General features: G+C 44.7%; 1 protein-coding gene across 3 annotated transcripts in view; it reads right to left on the minus strand.

Annotated features, from left to right (window-relative positions):
- LOC106568645 (fibrinogen C domain-containing protein 1) overlaps window positions 1-15,649 on the minus strand; it is a 273,373-nt gene that overhangs the window by 201,336 nt on the left and 56,388 nt on the right. The window lies entirely within an intron of this gene.

Genomic DNA, 15,649 nt, shown 5'->3' on the forward strand with positions numbered 1-15,649 from the left:
GAAACCTGACTCAGCAAGTCTGTTCTTGATAAGGATACTTGCATAAATGGTTACAATGTGTATCGCACTGATCGAGTTAAGAAAGTTGGGGATGTGGCTATATATGTAAAGACTAAATTCCTTGTAAGTGTGGCAAAGTCTGAAACTATTTGTAAACAGTTTGAATTTCTTGCTTTGAATCTTGAGGTTTCAAAGGGTCTCTCTGTAACTGTGATTGGCTCTCGGTGATGCATTTTCTTCTCTGATTCACCTTATGTCTAAACTTCTTTACAGTGAAATGATCTCAACTGGTGTTGGGTTAAGCCGGTTTCTGATGATTTTAAAATGTTTTGTAATTCTATGAATCTTACCCAGTTGATAAACTCACCCACCCGCCCAAATCTCAAATGTCCAAAGAAATCTACCCTGATTGATTTGATATTGACAAACGTACCACATAAATATTCTGCAGTTGGTGTTTTTAGTAATGATTTAAGTGACCATTGCGCAGTTGTTGCTGTTAGATACAGTGAGGGAAAAAAGTATTTGATCCCCTGCTGATTTTGTACGTTTGTCCACTGACAAAGAAATGATCAGTCTATAATTTTAATGGTAGGTTTATTTCAACAGTGAGAGACAGAATAACAACAAAACAATCCAGAAAAACGCATGTCAAAAATGTTATAAATAGATTTGCATTTTAATGAGGGAAATAAGTATTTGACCCCCTCTCAATCAGAAAGATTTCTGGCTCCCAGGTGTCTTTTATACAGGTAACGAGCTGAGTTTAGGAGCACACTCTTAAAGGGAGTGCTCCTAAACTCAGCTTTTTACCTGTATAAAAGACACCTGTCCACAGAAGCAATCAATCACATTCCAAACAGATTCCAAACAGATTCCAAACTCTCCACCATGGCCAAGACCAAAGAGCTCTCCAAGGATGTCAGGGACAAGATTGTAGACCTACACAAGGCTGGAATGGGCAACAAGACCATCGCCAAGCAGCTTGGTGAGAAGGTGACAACAGTTGGTGCGATTATTCGCAAATGGAAGAAACACGAAAGAACTGTCAATCTCCCTCGGCCTGGGGCTCCATGCAAGATCTCACCTTGTGGAGTTGCAATGATCACGAGAACGGTGAGGAATCAGCCCAGAACTACACGGGAGGACCTTGTCAATGATCTCAAGGCAGCTGGGACCATAGTCACCAAGAAAACAATTGGTAACACACTATGCCACGAAGGACTGAAATCCTGCAGCGCTCGCAAGGTCCCCCTGCTCAATAAAGCACATAACCAGTGGGGAGAACAAGTATTTGATACACTGCCGATTTTGCAGGTTTTCCTACTTACAAAGCATGTAGAGGTCTGTAATTTTTATCATAGGTACTCTTCAACTGTGAGACGGAATCTAAAACAAAAATCCAGAAAATCACATTGTATGATTTTTAAGTAATTCATTTGCATTTTATTGCATGACATAAGTATTTGACTCATCAGAAAAGCAGAACTCAATATTTGGTACAGAAACCTTTGTTTGCAATTACAGAGATCATACGTTTCCTGTAGTTCTTGACCAGGTTTGCACACACTGCAGCAGGGATTTTGGCCCACTCCTCCATACAGACCTTCTCCAGATCCTTCAGGTTTCAGGGCTGTCGCTGGGCAATACGGATTTTCAGCTCCCTCCAAAGATTTTCTATTGGGTTCAGGTCTGGAGACTGGCTAGGCCACTCCAGGACCTTGAGATGCTTCTTACAGAGCCACTCCTTAGTTGCCCTGGCTGTGTGTTTCGGGTCGTTGTCATGCTGGAAGACCCAGCCACGACCCTTCTTCAATGCTCTTACTGAGGGAAGGAGGTTGTTGGCCAAGATCTCGCGATACATGGCCCCATCCATCCTCCCCTCAATACGGTGCAGTCGTCCTGTCCCCTTTGCAAAAAAGCATTCCCAAAGAATGATGTTTCCACCTCCATGCTTCACGGTTGGGATGGTGTTCTTGATGTTGTACTCATCCTTCTTCTTCCTCCAAACACGGCGAGTGGAGTTTAGACCAAAAAGCTCTATTTTTGTTTCATCAGACCACATGACCTTCCCCTATTCCTCCTCTGGATCATCCAGATGGTCATTGGCAAACTTCAGACGGGCCTGGACATGCGCTGGTGTAACAGTGTAGGTTCCGTCCCTCTCTTCGCCCCAACCCGGGCTCGAACCAGGGACCCTTGGACACATCAACAACTGACACCCCACGAAGCATCGTTACCCATCGCGCCACAAAAGCCGCGGCCCTTGGAACGCAAGGGGAAACCCTACTTCAAGTCTCAGAGCGAGTGACGTCACTGATTGAAACACGATTAGCGCGCACCACCGCTAACTAACTAGCCATTTCACATCGGTTACACTCACCCCCCTTTTGACCTCCTCCTTTTCTGTAGCAACCAATGATCCGGGTCACGGCACCAATGTAACAGTGTAGGTTCCGTCCATCTCTTCGCCCCAACCCGGGCTCGAACCAGGGACCCTTGCACACATCAACAACTGACACCCCACGAAGCATTTTTACACATCGCGCCACAAAAGCCCTTGCAACGCAAGGGAAAACCCTACTTCAAGTCTCAGAGCGAGTGACGTCACTGATTGAAACACTATTAGCGCGCACCACCGCTAACTAACTAACCATTTCACATCGGTTACACTGGCTTGAGCAGGGGGACCTTGCGTGCACTGCAGGATTTTAATCCATGACGGCGTAGTGTGTTACTAATGTTTTTTTTTGAGACTGTCGTCCCAGCTCTCTTCAGGTCATTGACCAGGTGCTGCCGTGTAGTTCTGGACTGATCCCTCACCTTCCTCATGATCATTGATGCCCCACGAGGTGAGATCTTGCATGGAGCCCCAGACCGAGGGTGATTGACCGTCATCTTGAACTTCTTCCATTTTCTAATAATTGCGTCAACAGTTGTTGCCTTCTCACCAAGTTGCTTGCCTATTGTCCTGTAGCCCATCCCAGCCTTGTGCAGGTCTACAATTTTATCCCTGATGTCCTTACACAGCTCTCTGGTCTTGGCCATTGTGGAGAGGTTGGAGTCTGTTTGATTGAGTGTGTGGACAGGTGTATTTTATACAGGTAACGAGTTCAAACAGGTGCAGTTAATACAGGTAATGAGTGAAGAAAAGTAGGGCTTCTTAAAGAAAAACTAACAGGTCTGTGAGAGCCTGGAATTCTTACTGGTTGGTAGGTGATCAAATACTTATGTGATGCAATAAAATGCAAATTAATTACTTAAAAATCATACAATGTGATTTTCTGGATTTTTGTTTTAGATTCCGTCTCTCACAGTTGAAGTGTACCTATGATAAAAATTACAGACCTCTACATGCTTTGTAAGTAGGAAAACCTGCAAAATCGGCAGTGTATCAAATACTTGTTCTCCCCACTGTACATGCCTGTCTGAAGTTTGCCAATGAACATCTGAATGATTCAGAGGGCAACTGGGTGAAAGTTTTGTGGTCAGATGAGACCAAAATGGAGCTCTTTGGCATCAACTCAACTCGCCGTGTTTGGAGGAGGAGGAATGCCGCCTATGACCCCAAGAACACCATCCCCACCGTCAAACATGGAGGTGGAAACATTATGCTTTGGGGGTGTTTTTCTGCTAAGGGGACAGGACAACTTCACCGCATCAAAGGGACGATGGACGGGGCCATGTGCCGTCAAATCTTGGGTGAGAACCTCCTTCCCTCAGACAGGGCATTGAAAATGGGTCGTGGATGGGTATTCCATCATGACAATGACCCAAAACACATGGCCAAGGCAACAAAGGAGTGGCTCAAGAAGAAGCACATCAAGGTCCTGGAGTGGCCTAGCCAGTCTCCAGACCTTAATCACATAGAAAATCTGTGGAGAGAGCTGAAGGTTCGAGTTGCCAAACGTCAGCCTCGAAACCTTAATGACTTGGAGAAGATCTGCAAAGAGTAGTGGGACAAAATCCCTCCTGAGATGTGTGCAAACCTGGTGGCCAACTACAAGAAACGTCTGACCTCTGTGATTGTGATTATAATCACAGTCTTGTATATCCCCCCCAAGCAGACACATCGCCGGCCCTGAAAGAACTTCATTGGACTCTATGTAAACTGGAAACCACATATCCTGAGGCTGCATTTATTGTAGCCGGGGATTTTAACAAGGCTAATCTGAAAACAAGGCTCCCCAAATTCTATCAACATATCGGTTGTGCTACCAGGGCGGGCAAAACCCTAGACCACTGTTATTCTAACTTCTGCGATGCATATAAGGCCCTCCCCCGCCCTCCCTTCGGAAAAGCTGACCACGACTCCATTTTGTTGCTCCCAGCCTATAGACAGAAGCTAAAACAGGAAGCTCCCGCCCTCAGGTCTGTTCAACGCTGGTCCGACCAATCGGATTCCACGCTTCAAGATTGCTTCGATCACGTGGACTGGGATATGTTCCGCATTGCTGCGAACAACAAAATTGACAAATACGCTGACTCGGTGTGCAAGTTCATTAACAAGTGCATCGGTGATGTCGTACCAACAGCGTCTATTAAAACATTCCCCAACCAGAAACCGTGGATTGATGGCAGCATTCGCGCAAAACTGAACGCGCGAACCACTGCTTTTAATCAGGGCAAAGTGACCGGAAACATGACCGAATACAAACAGTGTAGCTATTCCCTCCGCAAGGCAATTAAACAAGCTAAGCGTCAGTACAGAGACAAAGTGGAGTCGCAATTCAATGGCTGGGTCTACAGGTATGTGGCAGGGTCTACAGTCAATCACGGACTACAAAAGAAAAATCAGCCCCGTCGCGCATCACGATGCCTTGCTCCCAGACAGACTGAACAACTTTTTTGCTCGCTTTGAGGACAATACAGTGCCACTAACACGGCCCGCTACCAAAACCTGCGGGCTCTCCTTCACTGCAGCCAACGTGACTAAAACATTTAAACGTGTTTACCCTCGCAAGGCTGCAGGCCCAGACGGCATCCCCGGTCGCGTCCTCAAAGCATGCGCAGACCGGCAGGCTGGTGTGTTTACAGACATATTCAATCAATCCTTATCCCAGTCTGTTGTCCCCACATGCTTCAAGAGGGGCACCATTGTTCCTGTTCCCAAGAAAGCTAAGGTAACTGAGCTAAATGACTACCGCACTGTAGCTCTCACTTCCGTCATCATGAAGTGCTTTGAGAGACTAGTCAAGGACCATATGACCTCCACCCTACCTGACACCCTAGACCCACTCCAATTTGCTTACCGACCCAATAGGTCCACAGACGACACAATCGACATCACACTGCACACTGCCCTAACCCATCTGGACAAGAGGAATACCTATGTAAGAATGCTGTTCATCGATTACAGCTCAGCATTTAACACCATAGTACCCTCCAAACTCGTCATTAAGCTCGAGACCCTGGGTCTCGACCCCGCCCTGTGCAACTGGGTCCTGGACTTCCTGACGGGCCGCCCCCAGGTGGTGAGGGTAGGTAACAACATCTCCACCCCGCTGATCCTCAACACTGGGTCCCCACAAGGGTGCGTTCTCAGCCCTCTCCTGTACTCCCTGTTCACCCACGACTGCGTGGCCATGCACGCATCCAACTCAATCATCAACTTTGCAGACGACACTACAGTGGTAGGCTTGATTACCAACAACGACGAGACAGCCTACAGGGAGGAGGTGAGGGCCTAACTATGGATTATTTGGAACCAAAACAACATTGGGTGTTGAAGTAGATGTCATGGGAGTGCATTCTGATGAAGAACAGCAAAGGTAATCCAATTTTTCTTATAGTAAATCTGAGTTTGGTGAGTGCCAAACTTGGTGGGTGTCAAAATAGCTAGCCATGATGGCCGGGCTATCTCCTCAGAATATTGCAAAATGTGCTTTCACCGAAAAGCTATTTTAAAATCTGACACCGCGATTGCATAAAGGAGTTCTGTATCTATAATTCTGAAAATAATTGTTATGTTTTTTGTGAACGTTTATAGTGAGTAATTTAGTAAATTCACCGGATGTTTTCGGTGGGTATGCTAGTTCTGAACAAAACATGCTAATGTAAAAAGCTGTTTTTTTATATAAATATGAACTTGATTGAACAAAACATGCATTTATTGTTTAACCTCTCTGGGCTAGGCGGGACGAATTCGTCCCACCTACGTAACAGCCACTGGCAGCCTGTGGCGCGATTTTCAAAACCTTAAAAATCCTATTACTTCAATTTCTCAAACATATGACTATTTTACAGCTATTTAAAGACAAGACTCTCGTTAATCTAACCACACTGTCCGATTTCAAAAAGGCGTTACAACGAAAGCAAAACATTAGATTATGTCAGCAGAGTACCAAGCCAGAAATAATCAGACACCCATTTTTCAAGCCAGCATATAATGTCACCAAAACCCAGAAGACAGCTAAATGCAGCACTCACCTTTGATGATCTTCATCAGATGACAACCCTAGGACATTATGTTATACAATACATGCATGTTTTGTTCAATCAAGTTCATATTTATATCAAAAACCAGCTTTTTACATTAGCATGTGACGTTCAGAACTAGCATACCCCCTGCAAACTTCCGGGCAATTCGCTAACAATTTACTAAATTACTCACGATAAACGTTCACAAAAAGCATAACAATTATTTTAAGAATTATAGATACAGACCTCCTCTATGCACTCGATATGTCCGATTTTAAAATAGCTTTTTGGTGAAAGCACATTTTGCAATATTCTAAGTACATAGCCCAGGCATCACGGGCTCGCTATTTAGACACCCGGCAAGTTTAGCACTCACCATAATCATATTTACTATTATAAAAGTTTGATTACCTTTTGTTGTCTTCGTCAGAATGCACACCCAGGACTGCTTCTTCAATAACAAATGTTGGTTTGGTCCAAAATAATCCATCGTTATATCCGAATAGCGGCGTTTTGTTCGTGCGTTCCAGACACTATCCGAAATAGTAAAGAAGTGTCGCGCGCATGGCGCAATTCGTGACAATAAAATTCTAAATATTCCATTACCGTACTTCGAAGCATGTCAACCGCTGTTTAAAATCAATTTTTACGACATTTTTCTCGTAGAAAGCGATAATATTCCGACAGGGAATCTCCTTTCGGCAAACAGAGGAAAAAAATCCCAAAGGCGGGGCGGTCGGGTCACGAGCATAAGCCCAGTGTCCCTTGATCGGCCACTTGAGAAAGGCGATAATGTGTTTCAGCCTGGGGCTGGAATGACGACATTCTGTTTTTTCCCGGGCTCTGAGCGCCTATGGACGACGTGGGAAGTGTCACGTTAGAGCAGAGATCCTTAGTAAATGATAGAGATGGAAAAGAAGTTCAAGAAATGGTCAGACAGGCCACTTCCTGTAAAGGAATCTCTCAGGTTTTGACCTGCCATTTGAGTTCTGTTATACTCACAGACACCATTCAAACAGTTTTAGAAAATTTAGGGTGTTTTCTATCCATATGTAATAAGTATATGCATATTCTAGTTACTGGGTAGGAGTGGTAACCAGATTAAATCGGGTATGTTTTTTATCCAGCCGTGTCAATACTGCCCCCTATCCTAAACAGGATAACATAATGTCCTATGAGTGTCATCTGATGAAGATCATCAAAGGTTAGTGCTGCATTTAGCTGTGGTTTGGGTTTATGTGACATATATGCTAGCTTGAAAAATGGGTGTGTGATTATTTCTGGCTGGGTACTCTCCTGACATAATCTAATGTTTTGCTTTCGTTGTAAAGCCTTTTTGAAATCGGACAATGTGGTTAGATAAAGGAGAGTCTTGTCTTTAAAATGGTGTAAAATAGTCATATGTTTGAAAAATTGAAGTTTTTGCATTTTTGAGGTATTTGTAATTCACTCTATACCATTGGATATTGGTGAGGCGTTCCGCTAGCGGCACGTCTGTCCCTAACAGGTTAAACTATGCCGCTTTATATGTTTTCATACCCTACAATACTCATCTCATATGTATATACTGTACTCCATACCATCTATTACATCTTGCCTACTCCGTTCGGCCATCACTAATTTATATATTTTTATGTACATATTTGTATTCATTCCTTTACACTTGTGTGTACAAGGTAGTTGTTGTGGAATTGGTAGATTACTTGTTAGATATTACTGCATGGTCGGAACTAGAAGCACAAGCATTTCGCTACACTTGCATTAACACCTGCTAACCATGTGTATGTGACAAATAAATTTGATTTGATTTGATTGCCAACAAGGGTTTTGCCACCAAGTACTAAGTCATGTTTTGCAGAGGGGTCAAATACTTATTTCCCTCATTAAAATGCAAATCATTTTATAACATTTTTGACATGCGTTTTTCTGGATTTTTTTGTTGTTATTCTGTCTCTCGCTGTTCAAATACACCTACCATTAAAATTATAGACTGATCATTTCTTTGTCAGTCGGCAAATGTACAAAATCAGCAGGGGATCAAATACGTTTTTCCCTCACTGTATACTAAGGTTCCTTAGACAGACCAACGCTTTATTCGTAATAGAAATGTTAAGGTTTTTATTAGCAGGCTTTCTTTCATGATTTGTTTTATTTTGACTGGAGCAATATCAAGCTTATTCCTGATGTGGAAACTGCCTGGAAATTCTTTCATGATGTTTTTTTTCTCCAAATAGTAAACAAACATGCCCCATTCCGCAGGTTCAGAGTTAAAGGGCGGGATAATCCATGGTTTTCTTCTGAGCTGTCTTGTATTATTCACGACCGTAATCTAGCCTGGGCTAAAGCAAGGAAAGCATGTTCTGATGCTGATTGGCTTCTTTTTAGGCAGCTATGAAACACGTGTTCTTTTCTTCTCAGGAAGGCCAAGTCTGAATATTGTATGTCTGTTACCACTGATAATCTGAATGACCCTAGAAAGTTTTGGAAAGCTATTAAGTCTATGTCTGGTAACATTATTGTTAATGCACTACCGTCATGTGTATTGAAGGACTCTTTTGTTGTATATGGCAAAATTGACATGCTGAATTGTTTCAATGAGCACTTTGAATCATCTGGTTGGCTGTTTGATTCAGTATCCTCTGGCTCTGTACAACCCTGTGTGGATGAACCAGTGAGAGCTGGTCAAACTTTTAGCTTTTTGCCATTCTCAGTGCAGGAGGTACATAAAGCCCTGAAATCCTTAGATCAGAGAAATCCTACAAGTCCTGATCTTCTTGATCCCTGCTTTTTAAAACTGGCAGCTGATTTCATAGCTGATCCTGTTCAATCTAACCCTGGAATGTAATGAAATTCCAAAGATCTGGAAATCAGCATTTGTCCAACCACTTTTAAAACTGGGAGATCCAACTCTTTTAAACAATTACAGTCCAATCTCAAAGCTGTCACCCCTGGTGAAAATATTTCAAACCCTTGTTAGAGAACAGCTAAAAGAGTTGTTATATACTAACTCTGTTTTATCCATGTCAACCTACCAGGTACAACCCCAAATCCGTAAACACGGGCACCCTCATAGATGTCATCCTAACTAACTCGCCCTCCAAATACACCTCTGCTGTTTTCAATCAAGATCTCAGCGATCACTACCTCATTGCCTGCATCCGTAATGGGTCTGCGAACAAACGACCACCCCTCATCACTGTCAAACGCTCCCTAAAACACTTCTGCGAGCAGGCCTTTCTAATCGACCTGGCCGGGGTATCCTGGAATGACATTGCCCTCATCCCGTCAGTAGATGATGCCTGGCTATTCTGCATTAGCATCGAATAGCCCCCGTGATATGCAACTTTTCAGGGAAGTTAGGAACAAATATACACAGGCAGTTAGAAAAGCTAAGGCTAGCTTTTTCAAGCAGAAATTTGCATCCTGTAGTGCTAACTCAAAAAGGTTCTGGGACACTGTAACGTCCATGGAGAATAAGAGCACCTCCTCCCAGCTGCCCACTGCTCTGAGTCTAGGAAACACTGTTACCACCGATAAATCCACTATAATTGAGAATTTCAATAACCATTTCTCTATGGCTGGCCATGCTTTCCACCTGGCTACCCCTACCCCGGTCAACTGCCCGGCACCCTCCACAGCAAACCGCCAAAGCCCCCACCATTTCTCCTTCACCCAAATCCAGATAGCTGATGTCTTGAAAGAGCTGCAAAATCTGGACCCATACAAATCATCCGGGCTAGACAATCTGGACCCTCTATTTCTAAAATGATCTGCCGAAATTGTTGCAACCCCTATTACTAGCCTGTTCAACCTCTCTTTCGTATCGTCTGAGATTCCCAAAGATTTGAAAGCTGCCGCGGTGATCCCCCTCTTCAAAGGGGGTGACACTTTAGACCCAAACTGCTACAGACCTATATCACCGTACCTTCTCCGCTATGCAATCTGGTTTCAGAGCTGGTCATGGGTGCACCTCAGCCACGCTCAAGGTCCTAAACGACATCATAACCGCCATCGATAAGAGACATTACTGTGCAGCCGTATTCATCAACCTGGCCAAGGCTTTCGACTCTGTCAATCACCACATTCTTATTGGCAGACTCTAAAGCCTTGGCTTCTCAAATGATTGCCTCGCCTGGTTTACCAACTACTTCTCTGATAGAGTTCAGTGTGTCAAATCGGAGGGCCTATTGTCCGGACCTCTGGCAGTCTCTATGGGTGTGCCACAGGGTTCAATTCTTGGGCCGACTCTCTTTTCTGTATACATCAATGATGATGCTCTTGCTGCTGGTGATTCTCTGATCCACCTCTACGCAGATGACACCATTCTGTATACTTCTGGCCCCTCTTTGGACACTGTGTTAACTAACCTCCAGACGAGCTTCAATGCCATAAAACTCTCCTTCCGTGGCCTCCAACTGCTCTTAAACGCAAGTAAAACTAAATGCATGCCATTCAATCGATCACTGCCCGCACCTGCTCGCCCGTCCAGCATCACTATTCTGGATTGCTCTGACTTAGAATACGTGGACAACTACAAATATCTAGGTGTCTGGTTAGACTGTAAACTCTCCTTCCAGACTCACATTAAGCATCTCCAATCCAAAATTAAATCTAGAATTGGCTTCCTATATCGCAACAAAGCATCCTTCATTCATGCTGCCAAACATACCCTCGTAAAACTGACCATCCAACCGATCCTCGACTTCGATGATGTCATCTATAAAATAGCCTCCAACACTCTACCCAACAAATTGGATGCAGTCTATCACAATGCCATCCGTTTTGTCACCAAAGCCCCATACACTACCCACCATGGCAACCTGTACGCTCTCGTTGGTTGGCCCTCGCATCATACTCGTCGCCAAACCCACTGGCTACAGGTTATCTACAAGTCTCTGCTAGGTAAAGCCCCGCCTTATCTCAGCTCACTGGTCACCATAGCAGCACCCACTCGTAGCACACGCTCCAGCAGGTATATCTCACTGGTCACCCCCAAAGCCAATTCCTCCTTTGGTCGTCTTTCCTTCCAGTTCTCTGCTGCCAATGACTGGAACGAACTGAAAAAATCTCTGAAGCTGGAGACTCATATCTCCCTCACTAGCTTTAAGCACCAGCTCTCAGAGCAGCTCACAGATCACTGCACCTGTACATAGCCCATCTGTAAACAGCCCATCTATCTACCTACCTCATCCCCATACTGTATTTATTTATTTATCTTGCTCCTTTGCACCCCAGTATCTCTACTTGCACATTCATCTTCTGCACGTCTTCCATTCCAGTGTTTAATTGCTATATTGTAATTACTTCGCCACCATGGCCTATTTATTGCCTTAACTTACCTCATTTGCACTCACTGTATATAGACTTTTTCTTTTCTTTTGTTCTACTGTATTATTGACTGTATGTTTTGTTTACTCCATGTGTAACTCTGTGTTTTTGTATGTGTCGAATTGCTATGCTTTATCTTGGCCAGGTCGCAGTTGCAAATGAGAACTTGTTCTCAACTAGCCTACCTGGTTAAATAAAGGTGAAATAAATAAATAAATAACAATGTACCAATCGGGCTTCAGGAAGAAGCATAGAACAATTACAGCAGCCATGAAGGTTTTAAATGATATCACTGAAGCCCTTGACAAAAAAACAGCACTGTGTCTCACTTTTTATTGATCTCTCTAAGGCTTTTGATACAGTTGATCATGCTATATTGAGGCAGAGATTGTCGAGCATAGGTATTTCGGAGCATGCAGTTGCATGATTTGATAACTATCTGTCTGATAGAACTCAGTGCACTCAATTTGATGGGCCCATGTCTGTTAAATTTTCTGGCTGTAATGGTGTGCCCCAGGGCTCTGGGGCACACTATTTATGTAAATAACTGCGACAAAAATGTGCAAAATGCTCAAGTTCACTTTAATGCTGATGATACTGTTATTTATTGTTGTGCCTCGTCTCCCACAAAAGCTTCCCAGAACTTGCAAACTGCTTTTTATACTGTTCAACATACCTTGTGTCAATTGAAGCTTAAGAATAAGGCCTGTTTTTCTTTTGAAGCCAGAAGGAGGCTAGTATAAGCCACATTTATGCCTTTACTAGACTATGGGGATATTTTATATATGAATGCTTCTGCTCAGTGTTTGAGATCAATTGACACCCTTTACCATGGAGCATTGAGATGTATTTTAAACTGCAAAACCCTTACGCACTACTGCACTTTATATACCAGGGTTGGCTGGCCTTCTCTAGTAAATCGTAGGCTCAGTCTCTGGTATACTTTTATTTACAAAGTCATTTTGGGTTTACTACCATTTTATTTCGGAATATTTATTGTTCAGAATGTCACGCCCTGACCAATAAAAGGGGTTATTTGTCATTATAGTATGGTCAGGGCGTGGCAGGGGGTGTTTGTTTTGTGTGTTTTGGAGTTTGGGAGTTTTGTTCTATGTTTTCTATATCTATGGTTAAATTCTAGTTTTCTACTTCTATGTTGGTTTTTGGGCATGACCTCCAATTAGAGGAAGCTGGTCGTAGTTGTCTCTAATTGGAGGCCATATTTAGTTGATGTTGTTTCACTTGTGTTTTGTGGGTGGTTATTTTCTGTATAGCCTGGATGCCTTATGGAACTGTTTTTCGTCGTTTGTTTATTTTGTTCAACCCTTTCACGTGTGAGTTCCAAATATCTCTAACGGTCGCCTCAGCGTGAGTTTTTTTAAGCACGTGATGTTCGAACGTTCTCTCCATTCCAGGATGTGATTGTTACATAAACAACAACACTGAATGGCTCAGAGTGGGAGTGAGAGGTTACCGTGATTGACTGCCTGCACGCGCCATTTGTATCAATAAATCACTATCAGAAAATGTTTTGTGTGGTATTATTGATATATTTAGTATTTTATTGACGTTTTTCAATTACCCGTGATAAATCATGCATTCCGATTTTTGCATAAATTCTAATGGGCGCATAGTATGTGTGTAAAATAATGTTTTGAAGGTTGTACTGATTATGATGAGCTAAGCTAATTCCAGCTATGTGTATGGAGCCATGTTTGTTGACATACAATGCATTCTGGGTTTCACGTAATCATCCGTTTGACCAAAGATGTTATAACAAAATGAGGTGAGTAAGAGTTCACTCATTTTTTGAGGACTTCTGCAAATTAATGGTGGGATGTGAATGACAGTAGATGACACTCCCCTTCAACATGCATACTGTAAACAGACCAAACTCATCTTGTCTTCTCTTATTATCTTCGGTTTCTGCGAGGAAAAAATGCATGGCTGCGCGCTGAAACTAATCGACGGATTACTTTCAATTTCTAGAAACTGTTTTACCTAATTATTTCGATCAATGGTGAGCTCACTCGTGATGTGATTAATTATACATAGTAATTGCTATTAGCTAATTCATGGTATAGTTTACGTCAGCCGAGAGTTAGAAAATATGACCGCTTGTGTTGCGTCAATCTTTCCTCAGCGCTAGGACAAATGTAGCCTACATTTTTCCAGTTAGGATGATTGTGTTATGCTATAGATACTTCTGTGAATATCTGAACATTGCATCCAAAAATAAACTGCTCACATTCTGGACATAACTTTGTAAGGACTGTTTGTGTAAATAGTTTCTGAAAAAAGTGTGGACAGCTATAATGCTGATTGTTGCATCATTCGAAACTGGCCGTTCTAAATGAGCGTTCTAAATGAGTGTTCTAATCACACGGGGTGTGATCGTACGCTTCAGGGACCACTGTAGAACGATCACACCCCGTGTGATGGTACGTGTGAAAGGGTTAAGTGTTTTCATCGAATAAATTAAGTATGAGCACTTTACCCGCTGCGCCTTGGTCCTATCCTTACGACGCCTATGACAGAACCACCCACCAAACAAGGACCAAGCAGCGGGGATTGGAGCACCGAGGAAAAGGATGGACTTGGGAGGCAGAACAACGTTTCTGGGAGATGAAACTAAGGGAGCTACATGAGGCCGAGAGGCATCCCCCCCAAATTCTTTAGGGAGGGGGGGGTGGCACACGGGGAGTTTGGCAGAGTCAGGGTGGAGACCTGAGCCAACTCCCCATGCTTATTATGGGGAGCGACGGACCAAGCAAGCACCTTGTTATGCGGAGATACGCACTGTGTCGCCAGTGCGCAGCTACAGCCCGGTGCGGTCGGTACGGGCTCCTCAGCATTAAAGGGCGAGAGTTGGCCGGCAGCCAGGAAGAAGTGCGCCGGCACAACGGATCTGGTCTCCAGTGCGTCTCCTCGGCCCAGTTTACCTTGCGCTTGCTCTACGCACAGCAGCCCTGATTCCCCAGCACAGCCCAGTTCGCCTTGTGCCAGTGCTCCGCCCGTGCCGGGCTACAGTGACCATCCAGCCAGGACGGTGTGTGCCAGCCCTGAGCTCCAGATCTCCGGTGCGCCTCCATAGCCCAGTACGTCCTGTTCCTGCTCCCCGCACTCACCCTGAGATGCGTGTTACTAGTCTGGCACCTCCTATGCCAGCACCACGCATCAAGCCTCCAGTGCGCATCCATAACCCGGTACAGCCAGTGCCTGCTGTGAGCACTCAGCCTTTAGTGCGTCTCCCCAGTCCGGTGAGACCAATTTCTGCTCCTCGCACTTACCCTGAGGTGCGTGTTACTAGTCTGGCACCTCCTATGCCAGCCCCACGCATCAAGCCTCCAGTGCGCATCCATAACTAGGTACAGCCAGTGCCTGCTGTGAGCACTCGGCCTTTAGTGCGTCTCCCCAGTCTGGTGAGACCGATTCCTGCTCCTCACACTCTCCCTCCAGTGCGCATTCCCAGTCCAGAGCTGCCGGCGACAGTTCCCCTTCCAGAGCTGCCGGCGACAGTTCCCCGTCCAGAGCTGCCAGCGACAGTTCCCCGTCCAGAGCTTCCAGCGACAGTTCCCCGTCCAGAGCTTCCGGCGACAGTTCCCCGTCCAGAGCTTCCGGCGACAGTTCCCCGTCCGGAACCTGCTGAGACGGCCTACAGTCCGGAACCTGCTGAGACGGCCTACAGTCCGGAACCTACAGTGGTGGTCTGCAACCCAGAGCCTTCAGCGGTGGTCTGCAACCCAGAGCCTTCAGCGGTGGTCTGCAACCCAGAGCCTTCAGCAGTGGTCTGCAACCCAGAGCCTTCAGCAATGGTCTACAGCCCAGAGCCTTCAGCGGGTGTTGGCAGGTTAGAACGGGGGCTACGCCCGGAGCCAGAGCCACCTCCGTAGCTGGAGGA

Source organism: Salmo salar, chromosome ssa01 (genome assembly GCF_905237065.1).
Source record: "Salmo salar chromosome ssa01, Ssal_v3.1, whole genome shotgun sequence".
Lineage (NCBI taxonomy): Eukaryota > Metazoa > Chordata > Actinopteri > Salmoniformes > Salmonidae > Salmo > Salmo salar.